At 42.5% G+C, this 19,007-nt stretch overlaps 1 pseudogene; it reads right to left on the bottom strand.

Annotated features, from left to right (window-relative positions):
• Positions 1-1,017: 1,017 nt before the first annotated feature.
• The window catches only part of LOC147001813 (diphosphoinositol polyphosphate phosphohydrolase NUDT4B-like), a 167,742-nt pseudogene continuing 149,752 nt past the window's right edge, over positions 1,018-19,007 (bottom strand).

The following is a 19,007-nucleotide window of genomic DNA, read 5'->3' as shown; positions in this document are numbered from 1 at the left end:
TGCGCAAATCACATCATAAGCATAGCTCATCTTTTTTGGACCAATTAGATCCTAAGAATATATACAATGAGGGCAATATATGGAGGACAGTAAAAGACAGTTTAAGAGAGGAAGAGTCAAAAAAATGGCCCAGATAGTTAACACAGTCTGGAGGGAATAGGACAGAGAGGAACAGAACAAGACACTTAATGTTCTTTTCTTGTCTGGACATTTCACACATGTGTGTATCCCTCACAGTCAACATGTTCACATAGACTATATATATCACACAAACACATGTACACACACACTAACACACATGTATCCTGAAACACACACACACAATTTTGGAAATTGAGGATGAGCTGTGCTGAGTCACATGCAGGTACTGACAGTTTTCCCTAAAAAAACAGCACACTCTTTCACATCAAATCACTGGGTCCATGGGGAACCGGTCCTAGTACATTGACTGTAACATAATTCTGCCTGTGAACAGGTTCTCAGAAATAGTAAGCTAAAGTGCTTTGTCAAAGGCTACTGGCCCATACAAAAACAACCCAAATCTGTAGTTTACAAATGGAGAGCAGGACTCTGTTGCGTTTTGGGGTGAATATATTTCTTTACATTCCCAAATTTTTCATGAATTCCCAACAAACAGTTGGAGTCTATTTGATATTGTAAGAAAAAACTCAGGGAAATAATATACACAATAACTAGGTGAGCTGTCAAAATAAACCATACAATGTTAAGTGGACCAAAGTGATAATATTAAAAAGTTTATTAAATGAAAAACAAAGTAATGGAGTACAATGAAGGCTTTAAAAAACTTCCACATGCCTTTGGCATCTTAAAAATATTTTTGCTATTTTATTATTTAGTTTAAAAGACTTGAAAGCAGATGAAATACATGAAAATTATTTGAAATCCCTGCCTAGCAAATGCACAGTTTGCCAGCAGCACTCAGAGGTGTTAGAAGAAAAGAGAAAGGAACCTCTCCTTGTGACATATGCATGGCATAATGGGAGGGGCTTCCATTCTCTACTTTATACTGGAAGGCACCCCAGAGGGCTGTGCAGCACTCACAAACAAGGCATTGTTATCTGGGAGGGAAGGGACCCTGGACTCTCCATTGGTTGGAGAACACCCAAGCTCTAGTTTTCTAGATACTCTGTGTGGACAGGCTAATGTCACTGAAGAACCTTGATTACATGTCCTTTGAACCACTCTCTCTTCCTTCCTATAGTCAGAGTCTTCCCAGCCTTCCAATAGTTCAGTGACTGTTAGAACATAAACATGTGTTCTGGGCTTCCAGTGCTGAGTCTGCTCAAATATTCCCAGGAGTCTGCCTAATTTTTCTTTACCTCCAGCCTCTTATAAACCTCCCTCACAGCAGCACAGCCAGGCTCCTACTCTGTCTCCAACCCTCCTCCTGGGACAATCCATTGCTCTGGGTACTACTGCTACTCACCAAAGGCACCTCTTCCTCCTGCTTGCTGTGGAAGCACAGGCAGGCTGTTCATTATTGAAGCCCTTGAGGGTATATTCAGTGTCTGTTTGGTCTTGAACTTCATCCTAGACCTGGGCTCTTGCTGCTTATGCTCAGGACTCCAGTGTGGGGACCAGGCCTATGCCACCTCACCAGGAAGTAGTGCCAAAGAAAGCACAGTGCTCTGGTGCCACTGGGAGGAGCATAGGCAGTGCTAACAAGGATGGCAAGGATGAGCTCTTCCAGGGATGAGGGGCTGAACACAGGCTACTGCAGTCAGGGAGAGATGGTGGAAGCACCACCTCTGCTCCAGCACCTGCTGCTCTATTTGGAGCCCACAGCTCCTCTTAACCACTCCTGGCTGCATCCACCTCCCTGGCCAAGGGAAGAACTAGGCTGCTAGGTCAAGCAAAACAGAGATAATTAGAAGCAGAAGTGTGGACCATGCAGAGAAGCAGAACAAGTTAGGATTTTTAAATCCTGTAAATTTTATATGAGTGATGAAGCTAGTAGAAAAAAAAATAACTCCTTAAAAACAACAAAAGCTTCCATGAGACGTACTCATTGATAAGTGGATATTGGCCAGAAACTTAGAATACCCAAGATACAATTTGCAACAAGCATGAACTTCAAGAAGAAGGAAGACCAAAGTGTGGATACTTCGTTCCTCCTTAGAATGGGGAATAAAATGCCCATGCAGGGAGTTACAGAGACAAAGTTGAGAGTAGAGACAGAAGGAAGGATCATCCAGAGACTGCCCCTCCTGGGACTCACCCCATAAACCATCACCAAACCCAGTCACTAGGCAGATGCCAACAAGAGCCTGCTGACAGGAGCCTGATATAGCTGTCTTCTGCGAGGCTCAGCCACTGCCAGGCAAATACAGAAGTGGATGCTCACAGTCATGCATTGGATGGAGCACAAGGTCCCCAGTGAAAGAGCCAGAGAAGTACCCAGGGAGCTTAAGGGGACTGAAGCCCAATAGGAGGAACATCAATATGAACTAACCAGTACCTTCAGAGCTCCTTGGAACTATACCAACAATCAAAGAAAACACATGGTAGAACTTGTGGCTCTAGCTATATATGTATTAGGGAATGGCCTAGTTAGTCATCAATCAGAGGATAGGCCCTTGGTCCTTTGAATTGTCTATGCCACAGTATGGAGGAATCCCAGGACCAGGAATGGGAGTGGGTGGGTTGGGTAGCAGGGGATTGGTGAGGGTGAGAGGAGATTTTCAGAGGGAAAACTATGAAATGTAAATAAAAAAATATCTAATTTAAAACAAAAAACATCAATAGCAACAGAAACAACAACTTAAGAAATGTGTGAATCTAGGGGGAATGTTTCTTAAAAAATGGCATCTTCTAATGGAATTGAACATGTTTGCTATGTTATAGTCAAGTTGTTTCATTACCATTAGATTTATTAACTTATCACTATGAAAAGTAAGGATTTAAAATTATTATTAATGTTTTAATGTTTAATCAGTTATTTATTTATATGCAGATCTTAGCTTCACCCTCCTCCCTTCACAATCCCTCTTTCCAGTGGCCCCCTGCAGGCCACTCTTCCTGCCCTTCCCCTCAGAAAAGAGGAGGCCTCCTAGGAATAACAACCAGTCTTCTCATATCACGTTGCAGTCAGCCTAGGTGCATCTTCCCCTTTTCAGGCTAGATGAAGCATTGCAGTCAGGAGAAGGGGATGCCAAGGAAGGCAATACAGTCAGAGACAGTCTCTGCTCCCACTTTAGGAGTGCCACATGAAGACCCAGCTATGAAACTGTTACATATGTGGAGAGGACCTAGGTCCATCCCTTACATAGTCTCTGGTTCACAGTTCAGTCTCTATGAGTTACTATGGGCTCAGATTAGTTGAATCTGTAGATTATCTTGTGGTGTCCTTGACCACTGTGGCTACTTCAACCCTTCCTCTGCCTCTTCCACAAATTCCCCAAGCCTCTTTATCTGTTTCCAGAGCTGCTGGGTGAAGTCTCTCTCTGATGATAGTTATGCTAGACCCCTGTCTGCAAGTATAGAAGAATATCGTTAATTATGTGGGGGTGGGGGTTCCCTCTCATGGCATGGGTCTCAACTGGGCTATTCATTATTTGGCCCTTTCCACAAATTCTACCTCATCTTTTATCTTGAACATCTTAAAAACAGGAAAAATTGTGGGTCTAACGTTTGGTGGCTGGGTTGTTGTTTCAGTCCCTCCATTGGAAGACTTGCCTGGTTACAGGAGATGGCCAGTTCAGACTCCACATCCCCCATTTCTAAGAGTCTTAGCTACAGCCACCCTCCAAGTTTCCTGGGGGTTTCCATTGTCCTAGGTTTCTAATTCTTCCTAGAGTGCCTCCCACCTTCAATCCAGGTACTGCTATGAAGAGAGGTGTGCAAGTGCCCTTGTAGTTTGGTGGAGCATCATTTACATATATGCCAAGGAATGGTTCAACTGGGTCCTGAGGTAGAAATATTTACAATTTTCAGAGAAACCATCAAGTTGATTTCCAATATAGTAGTACAAATTTGCACTCCCACCAGCAACTGTGTTCTCCTTGGCTCACAATTTCATCAGCATGAGATATCCCTTTGTTTTTTGACCTTAGCCATTCTGAGGGCTGTAAGATCTCAGAGTACTTTAGATTTGCATTTCCTTGATGATGATGACTTTGGCTGGAAATGCAGGGCTTTTCAGGCACTGTCTATGCCAGGCTTCCCTATTTCAAAGACACCAAGCAACCAGGATAACTGAGACTGTTTAGGAAGCTGAATGAATCACACAAAGAGTAATAACAGATCGAGGACATGCACCAGGCTTGATGATACACTCAGTTCAATTTATCACATAACTGTCATGCTGCCTACACAGTTACTGTGATTTCTGACAAACAAATCAAAATTACCTCTTGGATTTTCCTGTGTACACAGAGCTGGCCCTGAAATTTGTTCTACCTCACAGGGAAACAAGCCATGGAAACAGACAGGTATACTTAAGAAACTCCTGATTCCTGGTTGAGTCTGCTGCTTCCAAGATCTGCCACCCGAAGCAGATCTCCAAATGTTTCAAGGACGCTGTTTGCTCAACTCATTGTTAATCTCCACCTTCTGGGGACCTAAAGAAGAGTAGTGGCTTTCAAGAATGGTGGAAATCTTAGCGCTTTCTCAGCCTCCCTGCATGGATTATCAACTCTAACAGGGTAAATGTAATAAAACAAAGTGAACGTTTTCTATTTTCATAATCCACATTAACATTTGGTGGGAAATCTCAGAAGAGTTCATGATCGCCAGGAGCACCTGGCCACATTCTCCCCATTGGCTCTTACTAGGTTCTCCCTTTTTTTTTTTTCTGTTGTCCTGTCTTATCTGAATAAACAGCCTTGGGTACTCAGATTCTGGATAGTTTGCCCTTCCCTTAAGACCTGTGTATGAGCTGTGTCTCCTCTTATGACTCTATGTATCAGGTTGAGTACTTAGTAGAGCTGTTTCTAACTCTCCATCACCTGATACCCACAGGAGCTTCTATCCCTCAAAGACAGGTGGTTCTCCAGAGCTTAGATAGTAGATATGACTGTGAACAACACTCTGACTCAGCTAAACAAACTTCATGCCTAGTTGTACCAAGAGGTTCTTGAGGCTCCTCTGTAGCTTCCCCTTCCATTTGAATGGGGATGGCTTACAGATTCAGAGGTTCAATCCCAAATGATCAAGGTGGGAACATGGTGGCATCCAGGAGGGAATGGTACAGGAGAATCTGAGATTCCTACATCGTCATCTGAAAGCAGCTAATCGAACACTAATTTCCAGGTAGTAAGGGTTACTTAGGGTCTTGCCCACACCAACAGTGACACATCTACTCCAACAGGGCCACAGTGTCTATGAGTGCTATTCAGTGGATTGAGCATAGACAAACCATAACAAATATTGATGTAAAAATGCTCAATAAAATTCTCGAAAATAGAATCTAAGAACACATCACAATGATCATTCATGTTGATCTACTAGGTACCATGCAAGGAATGCAGAAATGATTCAATTTGCAAAAAGTGTGGAACTACATATTTGAGGCTCATGGAATCACAAAATATTTGCAACCTGTCCAGATATTGAATCCTTTATCCTCAGGCTGGTCCTCTTGTCTAAGAGCTGTGGTGTCTACAACTATTCTACTGAGAGAAGCAGATAAGTTACCTCTGGGTCAGCATCTTATACTTACATCACCCCATGCAGTTAAGTTTCTTCTCAAAGAAACACCACAGCCCTGGCTGTTCAATGCATGGGTGAAGGGCCTACTCTTGGACTATCCTGGAGTCTGGTTTGAAAAACACATTGTCTTCAATTCTGCCACCATCTTGACAGATGATGACCCACAGAAGCTCATTAATAATTGCATGACAAAAGAAACATGAAGATACAGATCTGACTAGAACTAATGAACACCTCCACATCCCATGAAAGATTCTGAGCAATGCTCTACATGAATGGAACATCTTCATTAAACCTGGAACCAGGTACACAGGGTCTTCAGCAGATAATTACTCCATTGAGGACACAAGTAATCAGGGCACTGAGTTGGCTGGCCAAAAATTGTCCCGAAGAACAGTGGAAGCCTGGCATAGTGGCTCTAGCCTTTAATCTCAGCAACTGGGAGTCAGAGGCAGGCAGATTTCTAAGTTCGAGGCCAGCCTGGTCTACAGAGTAAGTTCCAGGACAGCCAGGCGATATAGAGAAACCCTGTCTCGAAACAAACAAATAAACAAACAAACAACAGTGGATTCTACTGACATTCTGGTGACATACTGTGACCCACTGCTGACTGAGAATCTATAGTATAAACAAGGGGAGTGTAAAAATATCAAAAGGGTAGCTGAAACCAAAGTTTGGTGGTGGGCACCAGAGGGAAGGATCACTCTGCCAAGAAATATGGGCAGGTTTCTGGAAACAAACCTTCACCAGACTACAGGACTGGCATCCACACAATTTTCTAAGTTGCTCATAACAAGGTATGGTATAACTGGACTTAACAGAATGGCTCAGTTCCTCTAAGCAATATGTCAGTTTTTCAGGAAAATACATGTAAAGACAGATACTTCTGCCAGAAGTGGGAACATATGAGGGGCCAAACTATGGTCAATTGTGGGAAACTAACATCACTGATATGTGTCCTGCTGGAGGATGATAATAGTTCAAGCTTGTTTTTAATGAAAACTTCTATGGGGGTATCCACTAGTCTGAAACTTATAAAAGAGTAGCTGAAAAGCTCTTCAAGGCACTTAACCAACAATTATACCACGCCCTTTCAATTGTGTCAAACTATAGCGCAGCATTCATAGCCAAAAGCTGTCAATAAACACTGAATGATTTATGAATACATAGGAAACTTCATGGTGCATGCAGACCTCAGAGTTCTGGTCTCATGCAAGTAAAGGAGAGTTCCTTAACGGAAACACTACAAAACTCTCAGAAGAGTTCAGGGACAGGTGTATGGGCCTCCTTCTTACTTTGGGCCTATTGTACCCAATACAGGGAGGGATTCATCCCTATACTATTTTATTGTAATGCCTGCCCCATTGCTTTCCTAGCTCAGATATCATTAGCTAGCCAAAATATAACTATTTCTTTTTCATTAGCCATGTTCTCTGGTTCCCCATAAAGGCTCTTCATACAACTAACAGAGAGACAGAGTGGACTTCCTAGTACCCCACCATCTCTCCAGACACCTTTGGGGCTTGTTGTAGTGATGTTCCATAATCAAAGGTGGTAGCCAAAGACGACACAATCGAATTGGAAAGCTTTTGCATGATTTCTCCACTCTTATACCTGCGAGGTTAGGTGGCATTTTACCATGCACTCAGCACAGCCAGGTCAAGAAGGCAGAAGGCACTGATATCAATGCCAAAGAGAGCCCCTTTTGAAATAATAGATCCATTCAAATTGAGGTTTCACTGGACACGAGGCCTTTTCATCCCCTATCCATCCAATTGAATCTTGGATATCTTATGAATACAGAATCATATTCAAACCCCCAATAGTCTCAGGCCTAGAACTGGGAACTTAAAAAGGTAGAAACTGGAGAAGTGAGAGCTAATGGGACTATGAGGAAGAAATTCAATGTCCCTGTAGGCCTTTGTTCACAGATATCTATTTTGTCTGGTTGTTTTGGAGATAGAGAGAATGTGGGATTTTAGCTTTTGAAGAAGGGACATAAACTTTACAATTTGATGTTGCCCCTGTACCTGACTTCTTCAATTGCCAAGTACAAGGGAGTTTTCATTGCAAAGAAATGGGGTTGTAAATCAGAGATTTTGTGAAAACCCATGGCTAACTACATTGAAACAATGTCTCCTCTCAAGGCAGTTGCACACTAAAATATATAACCCAACTCCTGTACAAGTAAAGGGGCAGGAGTAGGTTTTTGGCCTCTGGGAAACAGAGACACATGGGTAAATCAACTGTTTGTTACATGAATGGACCCCAGAAGTAGATTTATATTGGAGAAGAATCTCCCTCATAAAAGGATCCTAACAAAGATGAGCGACCCATGCCATGGCACTAACAAACTTTCCCCATTCAAAGCACTGGACTTGTAGTGAAGCAGAGAGAAATCTATAGCTTTGGAAGGAGAAGTTGCCAAGAGGTATGCACAGGGGCAAAAGAGAGACTCCAGGAAAAAGCACCTCAGAAACTGGTCAAGATGGGGCAAGCTGGTAAACCAGTAGGCCATGGAAGTTCCAGATGACATCATCAGTAGTCACTTCCCTAAACAATCTCTTTTATCCAAGAGAACCCTAGAATCTTCTGTGATGTCACCACTGTTGTGGTAACCAGAGCAGCTTGTGGGGTATTCCTTCAGATCCTCATGGGTTCCCAAGGAGGCATGTTGTCCATGCTCCTCAGGGTATTTGGGAGAGAGAATAGAATACAAACAGACACCAGACCAAGGCAGAAAGAGTCCGGACACCCGTCATGGTGGGAAAGGGCAAGAAACAACTGGTCATGGAGAAGGCACAGTGAGTCCTGGGCAAGGTTTGGGGAGCTACCTGGAGGATGTGGGCTTCAGCTGGTCCTTCCAGGAATAGGGATTATGATCTGGATCCTTCAGATTCTTCAATGGTAGAACCAGAGTCAAGAGTGTCTGATGATTAATTTTACAGACAGCCTGGTATTGACAAGCCTGCAGTTGCTTTGCTGGGAGATCTTAATTTCCCCCTGAATGGAAAATTACACAAAGAGCAAGCTCTGTGAGAATAGAAAAGTGTTGTTCTAAGGATAGAGTGTTCATGTACTTCATCTTAATATAGTTTCCTCTAGGTTACATGAGCATGTGATGCCAAGAACAGAGAGGGCTATTCCCCTGCCTATGAATCAAGGTCTCAGACACTTTGGTATTGAACACATATGATGTGGACTGATTCACAGTCTGGGGTTCCTGTAGTAGTGTAGGAGCTCTCATCATGCATTTGAAGAAGACTAGAAAAGTGTTGGCTAGTGTGCTAAGAGGTACGGATTTTGTTGTCAGATATGAGCTGACAATGCCCTCCATTTATTCTTGCCTGGCACAGCTTATGCATTTCAGGGCTAGGGCTAGGGTGATTACAATAGGAAGTCAGGCATATGTTTAGTGATGGTGGTTGTGAACAGGGACCTAGCTGAGGAGCCCAGCTTGAAGATACCTATGTTGCACTATCAGGGATTCTCGGTGACTCTAGATTTTCCTCTTCCTCAGGCTTCTGTGTAGGACAAAGCATGGTTTCCCATTCCCTGCCCTATTATCTCTACAAGGTTACTAGTGTTTTTCTACCTACAGGGTCTGTTGGGGAACCATCACCCCAACCCCCCACCATCAATGAGCAGGAGAAGAGACTTGAGAGGTTGGAGAAGCTCAAAAGAGAGCTCCAGAACATAAAAAATGCCAGAGAGGAACTTCCGGGAATCCTGGCCAATTACACTAACAAGGATTTAAATGACAGGTAGTCTTTATGCCCAGTTCTCTGCTGACTATCTTGGGCCATCCCTGTTAAGCCCAGATTCCCTCATACCACAGGTGGCTACAACTCCAGACTGTCTGCATATCCAAATCAATTTTGCTGATTGGATTGTCGACACAGAACTTCAAGTTCAGATAGGAGTGATATGGGGTCACAGGCATTTTGATTCCTCCAAAAGTTATTCAGAGCCTGTGGCATGAATCACAGTCTGGGGATGAAGGTAGTAATGTGTGAGCTCTCATCCTGCCATTTAAAAAGCTTACACAGGTGTTGGTTTGTGGGAGTTGCTAGGTAATGTTTGTTTATAGCCAATCCTTTCCATAATTGACCAGGCAGTAATTTGGGAACAATTGGTCCTCTCAACAGCTGGAGAGGCCTGTCCCACATACTGCCTCTCAGTATGACTGGATTAGCTGCAGTTCATAATGGCTTTTCTCAAATTTTGTTCATTATACTCTCAGATAAAGCCAAATCAATTTATTTATTTGGCATTCTGATTGAGTGTAAGTGTGTGTGTGTGTGTGTGTGTGTGTGTGTGTGTGTGTATGTGTGTAAAAGAGAGAGAGAGAGAGACAGAGACACAGACTCAGAGAGATACTGGGTGCATGTGAGCTTGTGTGTGTGTTTGTGGATGTGTGTGTTCCTGTGTGTGTGCGTGTTCCTGTGTGTGCAGCTTAAGATCTAGAGAGTCTGTTTCATGTGATATATCCTTAGGTTTTGCATGACTCCATTTCCAGGCAATAGCAGTGAGGAAGCCAGGGAGGTTTATTTTGAGTAGCACAGGACTTGACCTCTGTGCTCACCATGGATGCACATTGGAATCTCCTGGTTTGTTATAAAGACTTTTCCCTGTAGATATGATTATGTCCTTTGGGAATTTATATAGCAATAGAGCCAAGGATTGACTATTCCATGTCGAAACCAGGAGGAGAATCATACAGATTTAGCATGGACCCAGGCCTTTGACACAGATTCCTGGAAAGTTCTGGGAGAGTCAGTCTATTCTTTCAAACCCCTTCAGGGAGCCGAAGCAAATCAGCACCCTGCCTTTTCTTCCCTGGGCTTACTGGCCCAAGGTGAAGAGTAATAAGTTTAATAAGCACCAAGTTGAACAGGTAACAAGGAGCTAGGTCCAGTGGCATATATGTGGTGGGGAAGTGCATGATTCACCTTGAATTGAAATGATCCTTGTATCCTTAGTTCACGGGACAATTTGTTGCTTGGGCCATGCCCTCCCACAGGATCAACTTTGAGACATATATGCTTGAGATGCAACATGACCAGGTGATGACTGACCTGAAGAGAATGCCCAGGGACATCAGTGAGGCCTTATCCAAGTGCAAGGAGTTGACTAAAGAAAATCAGTTCTACTGGTGAGTGACTAACAGGGTCATGACCTCAGAACTAGGCCCAGGATATGTCTGACAATCCTTGTCTTTGAACTAACGTGGGGGCTTAGGTCCTATACTCTTAGTCTCTAAACAGGAAGCCTGCCTCCTTCAAACAAGGCACTAAGATTTTAACATCTTAGACTCATTTTGACCAAGGGTGAAGAGTCTGGGAGCCCCTCAAGCCACTGTCCTTTCCAACTAAGTATCCTCAAGATCGAAACGTTTCCACCATGATGGAGATATCAATCAATCTTGGGCCTCGTGGGCTCTGAAAGTAGATTCATAGATGGTGTTTCCAGGAGAAACATAGAAAGATAGTGTGATGCTAGGGTCTCTTCACTCCTAGAGAATTTTTCCCTATACCTATAGGTGGTTTTTTAATTCCACAGACTCATAAGCACATATAGACCCCATGTTCTTTTCTGAGAGATACATGAGTCCCTGTTGGTGTCAGGGTTTTCAAAAGAACCTTGGGTCTTCTGGAAAGTGGCAGTCCTCTGGATTTGATCTCCCTCTATGGCCAATCTGGATACTTGTCTGGGGCTGTCTGGGGATCAGGGTCCATGATGAAGGAATGGTGCTTGGAGGAATGGGAGGAAGATGGATGGATGCTGCCTGGAATCACCAGGTTTTGTTTGTGGCTCAGCTTTAGGAACTGCCACCTCCTGATTGAATCTAAGCTCATCCAGCACAAAGTCAGGATGTTGAGGAGTGAGAACAGACAGCTGCTAAGGGATCAGACTGCATTGGCAGAATACAACATTGAAATAAAAATACTATGTAAAGAAGGCAGCCAGAAGATCAAAGACCACTATACTACGCAGCAGCAGGTAGGATGAATGAAGCATCATGGGCAGAATGCCCTAATGTGTAATCATAAAGACAGTCAAGCCTATGTAACCATCCTGCACCTGTTCCAGGCTCTCTCCTATGTCTCATCCAGTTTTACACTTCTGTGATCATTTCCAAGACTTTCTGTGGAGTTACCCTCTTTTGAAGAAATTGGATTTCAGCCATGCCCTCTCATCCCAATACCAGTCGGCCACCTCTAGCTTGCCACTCTAGGCAGAGGAGATCCTGGACCCCTGAATGCAACATATTTAGGCTCTATGGTATGGAGAGGTGCCTCAGGATGCCACTTCCTGAATTATCTAGGAACCAGGCCCTCTGTTCTGCTCTATGGCAACTCATCCAGAGGGGTTTGAGCCTGTCCTCTCCTAGGACAGAAGGGCAGGCTCCAATTTTATTGTGTATGTATATGTGTGTGCATGTGTCTCATGGCTTGGCTGAAAAGATGCAGAGTCCTTTACATGTCTCTGAGATGAAGTACTCATACAGGATGGCAGTATCTAAGGAGCCATACACATAGCAGGGCTATTGGTTTTTGTTTTTGTTTTTTTTTTGTTTTTTTCCTTTATGAGTATCCCCTTTAGAGTTCAATGCTTACCCTTGGGAAGAATTCCATGAAGTACACTCTTGCTGATTACAGTATCTTTTCAGTGTGCATGAATTTCCTGTGAGATGGTTTCTCTGGGGATTCCCAGATATAGGGGTTCACAAGGAGAGCCAAGGAAGGATTCAGCACTCCAGAAATAATAAGAGCCTTCACTTCAAAGTTTGCTAGGCTCCCTAGATTGCCTCTGTTCAATAATAGATTCAGACCCTGATACACACTTATTTTTCAATATAAAAAATATTTAGACTATTGTAGAAATGTGGTGTTTTACTTTAACTCCAGCACAGTGTGTAGTTCATAGTTCAGTGTCAAGCAATATTTTACATTTGAAAAAAACATCCAGGCCCAGGTGCTCTCTGACCCTTCTCCTATGGGGATACAGGAAAGATCTCAGATGAAAGGTCATACTGGATTATCCTGATGAGTAAAGCTGATGTTTCCTGGATCGCTGACATGGCAAGATCTCACCAGGCTTTTTTCTCTTCCTCCCATAGGTCTGAAATATTCTGCAGAAGCTCAAACAGATCAGAGACCAGGTCAAGATCTTGCTCCGACACAACTGTTCACCAGGAGCACTGGATGTACAAAGCAAATTAACCACCATTGCATCTAATCCTTGTAACCATGGCAATCTTGGGCTGCATTTTCTTCTATTTTGTTTTGCTATGGGTAATGAGGCCTTTATTTTGTCTAGCCTCTGGTCCAGCAAGACTGCCTGTTTGGAAGGCTTCAGAGAAGTACTGAGATACATCAAGATCTGCTGGGCATACAGCAGGACTCTGAGAATGCCAATTTTGGCCGGTCCTGTTGGGTCATCAAGAATTATTTCATAGTGATCAGTCAAGTGAATTTGAAAAACTTTGAGGTATCATCTGTAACATCTCTCATGTTAGCCTTGAAGGACTAATCCATCAGCAGAACACCCACCCCAATGAGGCACGCCTATATTCATCTTCAACAGATTATTACCATCAGTGACTGCTTTGCACTATTTCACCAAGGCCAGCAACAGGCTGTGGGTCTGTGCTGAACATCTGCAGCAAGAGAATGATGCTTAGCTTAATTATTTTGTTTGGTTTTTGGTTAGAGTTTTGATTTCTTTGGGTCTTTGGTTTTCCTGTGTTTTCATTTGAAGTTTCATTATATATTCATTATCTTTTTGTTACTATAACTAATTTGTATTTTTTGCTAAGTTTATATCTTTTATAAACTGACTCCCCACGTTAAGATGTTATTGAATAAAATTAGTGTATTGTTATGGATAAAACATCATCTCTAATTATTTCTATTATAAGGACATTCTGCATTTATGCGTGGTTCATACATAGTCCTGTAACACTAGAAGTTTCAGGCAGGAATGGGACTCTTCAAGTATTATGTTGTTTAGGCTTCATAAGTAGTGCCCAGCCAGCCAGAGCTCCACAGAAAATTGAGCTTTTGATGTGGATAATGTGTCAAACTATGTGGATCCCAATGTCAGGATGGAAAAAGTATCCATGCTCTATCTCTATAGTCAAAAATTTAGCTACAGTCATAATGTACTCTCCTGTGGATGACCACGTCGGACAAACAAATTAGAAACACAACAGTATTTCTCTAATACATCCCAGGAAACAAAAATATTCACACTGAGTAATTAAAATCTTCTGAATTATAAATGAAGTGATTGGGATTAAAATGACCTTCAAAGATCATTTCATAATTGAAGGTTTGATACCTACTTCATAGAACTGTTTTACAAAGGAGTAGTAGATATGGACTTGCTGGAGGAGTTGTGACAATGGAGGTAAGCATTGAGGTTTCAAAAGCTCATGCCAATCCCTGCCTCTGTCTTTGTCCCTGTCTTTGTCACTATCTCTCTGTCTCTGTTGATCTCACTATGTTTCTCTCTCTTTTTCTCTATATCTCAGTCTACAGTTTCTCTGTCTCTGCCTCAGTCTTTCTGTTTGTCTGTCAATCTGTATCTATCTATCTCTTTCCTCTGCCTCCTCTATATGTATCAGATGCAAGTTCATCTACTCCTCTATTTTTATGATGCCTGTATGCATGCCTGCCTGCCTACTGCCAGGTTCCCCACCTTGACAATCCTGGATCACCCTTTTATATTGTTGGCCAACCCCAATTGAATATTTTCTTTATACGTTATCCTGGTCAAGATGTGTCCTAGCAATAAAACAGTGAACAAGAAAGCAAAAGAAACTCTTAATCAATGCAAAGATGAGCTACAGGATGTGAGAGGATCTTCACCAAGTGTACATATGACAGAGAGTTCATTTCTAGACAATCGGATGGTGTTTAAAACCAAACACCAGGAAACCTGCCTGTTAAATATTAAAACATTATAAATTTAAACATTTCAAAATGTTCTATGGCTGTACATGGTAGTGCACACCTGTAATCCCAGCAGTCAGAAGGCAGAGGCAAGAAGAACTGCATGAGCCTCTGGACAGCCTGGTCTATGTACTAGATTCTGGGACAGCAGGGTTAACTAGAGAATCCCAGTCTCAAACATACTCCCTTCTGATGTTCTGTCGAACCGAACAGAATCTTCAAGGAAGAGAAAGAAATGGATCATAGATATGTATTTAAATATTTAATATCCTTCCTCATAGGAAAATGCAAATTAAAATAGTTTTAATCTTGTATCTTACTGCAGTCAGAATGGCTATTACCAGTAGACTAAGGACCACAACTGTTGGCATGAGTGTGGGGTAAGAGAACATATATTCACCTGTACAGTCATTACGAAAAACAGGAGAAATGTTCTGCAAAACATTACTAGAGATAGATCTTCTATATGAACCAGCTGTACTATTTGTGGTGGTGTGAATGAGAAGAACCCTTATAGGCTCATAGATTTGAATACTTGGTCAACAGGGTATAGCACTATTTGATCGAATTTGGAGCTGTGGTCTTCTGTGGGGGTGGGCTTTAAAGTTTCAAAGCCCAGCTCAGGGCCAGTATCCCTGCTTCCTGCAGATCCAGATCCAGAACTCTCAGCTACTTCTCCAACACCATGTCTGCCTGTGCATGATTCTGTCAAGACAAAAATGTACTAAAATTCTGAAATGGTAAGCAGACCCCCATTTAAATGCTCTCGTTAAAAGGACCTATCATGGTCCTGTTGTCTCTTTCTAGCAAGTGAACACAGACTCAGACACTATTCCAGGGCATATAGCCAAAGGCATTATCCTAAGACAGAGACCTGGGTGTGCTCATGTTCCTTGCTGATTTATTCACAATAGGCAGGACATCAAAACAACCCAGACGTAAATATAACTGATGAAAGGATAATGAATATATGGTTCATATACAAAATGGTAATGAACTGTGACAATATAAATGACATTTACAGGTTAATGGATGGAGACATGAATAATCTTTCTGAGTGATATAACCCAGACCCAAAAAGACAAATACCATATGATGTGTCTTATGTTGATGGTAACTTTGAATATCTAGAGATGTGTATTTAAACTGCAGTATCCATAAAAGGTAATGCACTAGTGTTGGGTTATAGGAGGATATTTCAAGAAAATAATAGAACACATAATTTGTGAAGGAGAAAAAAGGAAAACAGTAGGACAGAGTGAGGTAAATATCTTGGGAGACTGCAGAGGACTTTGGTGGCTTGAATATGCTTGATCATGGGAGTGGTACCTTTAGGAGTTGTGGCCTTGTTAGAAACAGTGTGTCAGTGTGGAGGGTGAGCTTTTAGATCCTCCTACTAAACACCAGTTAGACAGTCTTCTTGGTGCCTTCAGAATAAGATGTAGAGCTCTTAGCTTCTTCTCCAAACTAATGTCTGTCTAGATGCTGCCATGCTTCCTGCCTTGAAATCAATGGACTGAGTCTCTGAACCTATAAGCCAGTGCCAATGAAAAGTGGCCTTGGTCCCGGTGTCTCCTCACATCAATAAAACCCAAAGACCTGGGACAGTAGACCACCATGTCCGTAATTTGGTAAAGTCCCAGACCCACAGTAGATGGCAAAAGTGTCACCTGCTTCCTACCAGGCCTCTTTCATGGGACCAAAACCTCTATATAGGAACATGGCCTGTGGTCATTTAGAACAGAATAGGGTTCCCCCTACTAATGAGGTACCTAGAAGATGGTAGGGTTCAGTCAATAAGCTTCCCTTCCCGGACATTCCTTCCTCAGAAGGTACTTAACTTCTAGTCTAACCTCAAGACCTGTTATGCTTTCATTTCCATGAAAAACAATCAATAAACAGTTTAGAACCAAGGACTGTCTCTCTCATCAAATCAACTGTGGGTTATACGAAGAAAAAGCCTTTGCCTACAGAGCCATGCCATCTAAATCTCCAACAGAAGGCCCCTTAATTCTCCTGGACTAGTCACTTCTGAGCTAATACAGAATTCCCCATTCCCTGTTTTCAGGGCTAGTTCTCAGCCTGCTGGCCTCCTACATGCTCAGCTCCTCTGTGACTTCTAGCAGTACCTGCATATCCAAGATTTTGAGAACCCCTTGGCCTGGTCTCCTTGCAGGCCAGCAGGCTCTAAGCTGCTATAAACTCCCTGCAACTCAGCAGTGTCTGGATGTCCAGGATTTCCTGGGTCCATGTCCCCAGACTCCTTAACATAGGCCCATGGAATTCAGAACCTCCATTCTCTACTCTTGCCTGTGGTTTTCAATGTCATATGGACTCCAAGGTGTCAGGGAACCCGAGCTTCTATCTCCCATGCCCAAGGCTACATTCTTCCACACCTTAAGTAGTGTAATTGCATTTCAATCCAGGTCAATACCAGACAGTGGGCTTAGGATACATACAATCTACCATGTCTGCATTTGGTCTGCCCAGTTGGTTTCCCACACCTAAATTCTGGCTAAAATCTGGCAACTGATATTCTAATTTCAGCTTCTCTAAGTGGGCTAAACTGGAGAGGGAGCCCAGGGCCTCAGGCACAACAAGCAGCAAACACTACAGGACAATACACTACACTTCACCACAGCACACCGCACCACACCACACTACAGTATACTATACTAGATAACCCCAGTCTTCCTTTTTCTCTGAGATCAACTTTGGCTCTCCACTGTGGGAACATGTCTTCTTTATATATCTGCACTGAATACAGGAAAATATGTTTTAACCAAGATCACTTTGGTGTTTGTCTAGCAAGTTTGTTGGTAATGTTAAAGATTTTCAATTGACATGCAACTTTATCCTCTGTGAAGATTCAATATAAGAACACAATGTACAACTATCAAATCATTTATCATTTCTTTTCATTGGGAGCCTTCAACTCCCATTTTCATTTTGACCTAATGTTTTCTTGTTGGTTGGTATTGTGGTAGAAGCTGTTCCACACTCTTTAATTTTCTTCTCCTAGGTATAATGACCATTGCCATACAACCCTGAAAATATTCATCTCATCAGATAGCTTTAACGTGGCTAAATACTCTTTTGCAAACAAATTATGGATTATGGAGAATCTGGGGGTTGGGTTTTAAAATACTTTCACCAAAATAGTCAGAATATAAAACCTCTTACCTAGTTTTTGGTTTATTTCGAAGGAACAGCTCACCTGTAGTATAGAAATGTTTTTCTTAAACAAGGACTTGCTGTAACCAAGTTTGGGAGGGTTAGCTTTAATTGTCAGTTGGAAACAACCTGGAGTCAATCTGGGAGGAGAGTCTCAACAAGGGATTTTTCCCTGGGTGGCCTGTGGACATATCTTTGGGGTTAGTTCTCCTAGTCAAATCAATTGATATCAAAAACCTCAGCCCACTCTCAGAGGCAATATTCCCTAGACAAGGAAGAGGCCCCGAATGCATAAAGGTGGAGAATTGAGCTGAACACAAGTAAGCACTCAAGCAAGCTAGTGAGCATATCTGTGTTCATTTGTCTCTGCATTGGAAGGTCAGAGTGATGTGACCAGTACTCTCAAGCACCAGCTGTCACGACTTCCTGCAATGCTGGGCAGTCACATGAAACTGTAAGCTAAACAAATTGTTTCTCTCCTAAGATGCTTTTTCTGAAGCGTCTTTTCATTTGCCCACCCTGTCAGATCTTCTCATTTGGAGGCTTGGAACTCTTTTTACTTTATTTCTCCATCAAATGCAATATCTTTCTGGGAACTGAACTTTCCCTTCTACAATGTTAAGTACTAGAATTAATTTCTTTGTTCTTATTGTAATTTGACATTTGTTATCTAACAATCCCCATCTCCTTCCTTCTACTCAGGTCTCTACAAGAACTATCTCATCTACTCTATTTCTATAGAAGAGGTAATCCCTTGGTAGCTGAGATTGCAACTCCCAGTCCACCATCACCCTCCTAAAATCTGCCAACTGATATTCTAACTTCAGCTTCTCTAAGTGGGCTAAACTGGAGAGGGAGCCCAGGTCCTCATGTATACCAAGCAGCAAACACTACACGAGTGTATACTACACTTCACCACAACACACCGCCCCTCACCACACTACAGTATACTACACTAGAGAACCCCAGTCCTCCTGTTTCTCTGAGATCAACTTTCTTTCTTAGCACTTGCTCAGCCTTCCTGCATGGATTATCTGCCCAAACAAGGTGAATGTAATAAAACAAAGGGAACATTTTCTACTTTCATAATCCACATTAAAATTTGCTGTGAACTCTCTGCAGTTCATGACCACCAGGAACACCTGGCCTCCATTCTCCCCATTGCCACTTACTGGGTTCCCTCACCATTTTTTCTGTTCTCTT

Source organism: Mus caroli, unplaced genomic scaffold, assembly GCF_978045245.1.
Source record: "Mus caroli unplaced genomic scaffold, Mus_caroli_1 scaffold_12, whole genome shotgun sequence".
Classification (NCBI taxonomy): Eukaryota; Metazoa; Chordata; class Mammalia; order Rodentia; family Muridae; genus Mus; species Mus caroli.
The sequence above is the reverse complement of the archived record's forward strand: the minus strand, read 5'-3'. Positions and strand labels throughout refer to the sequence as shown.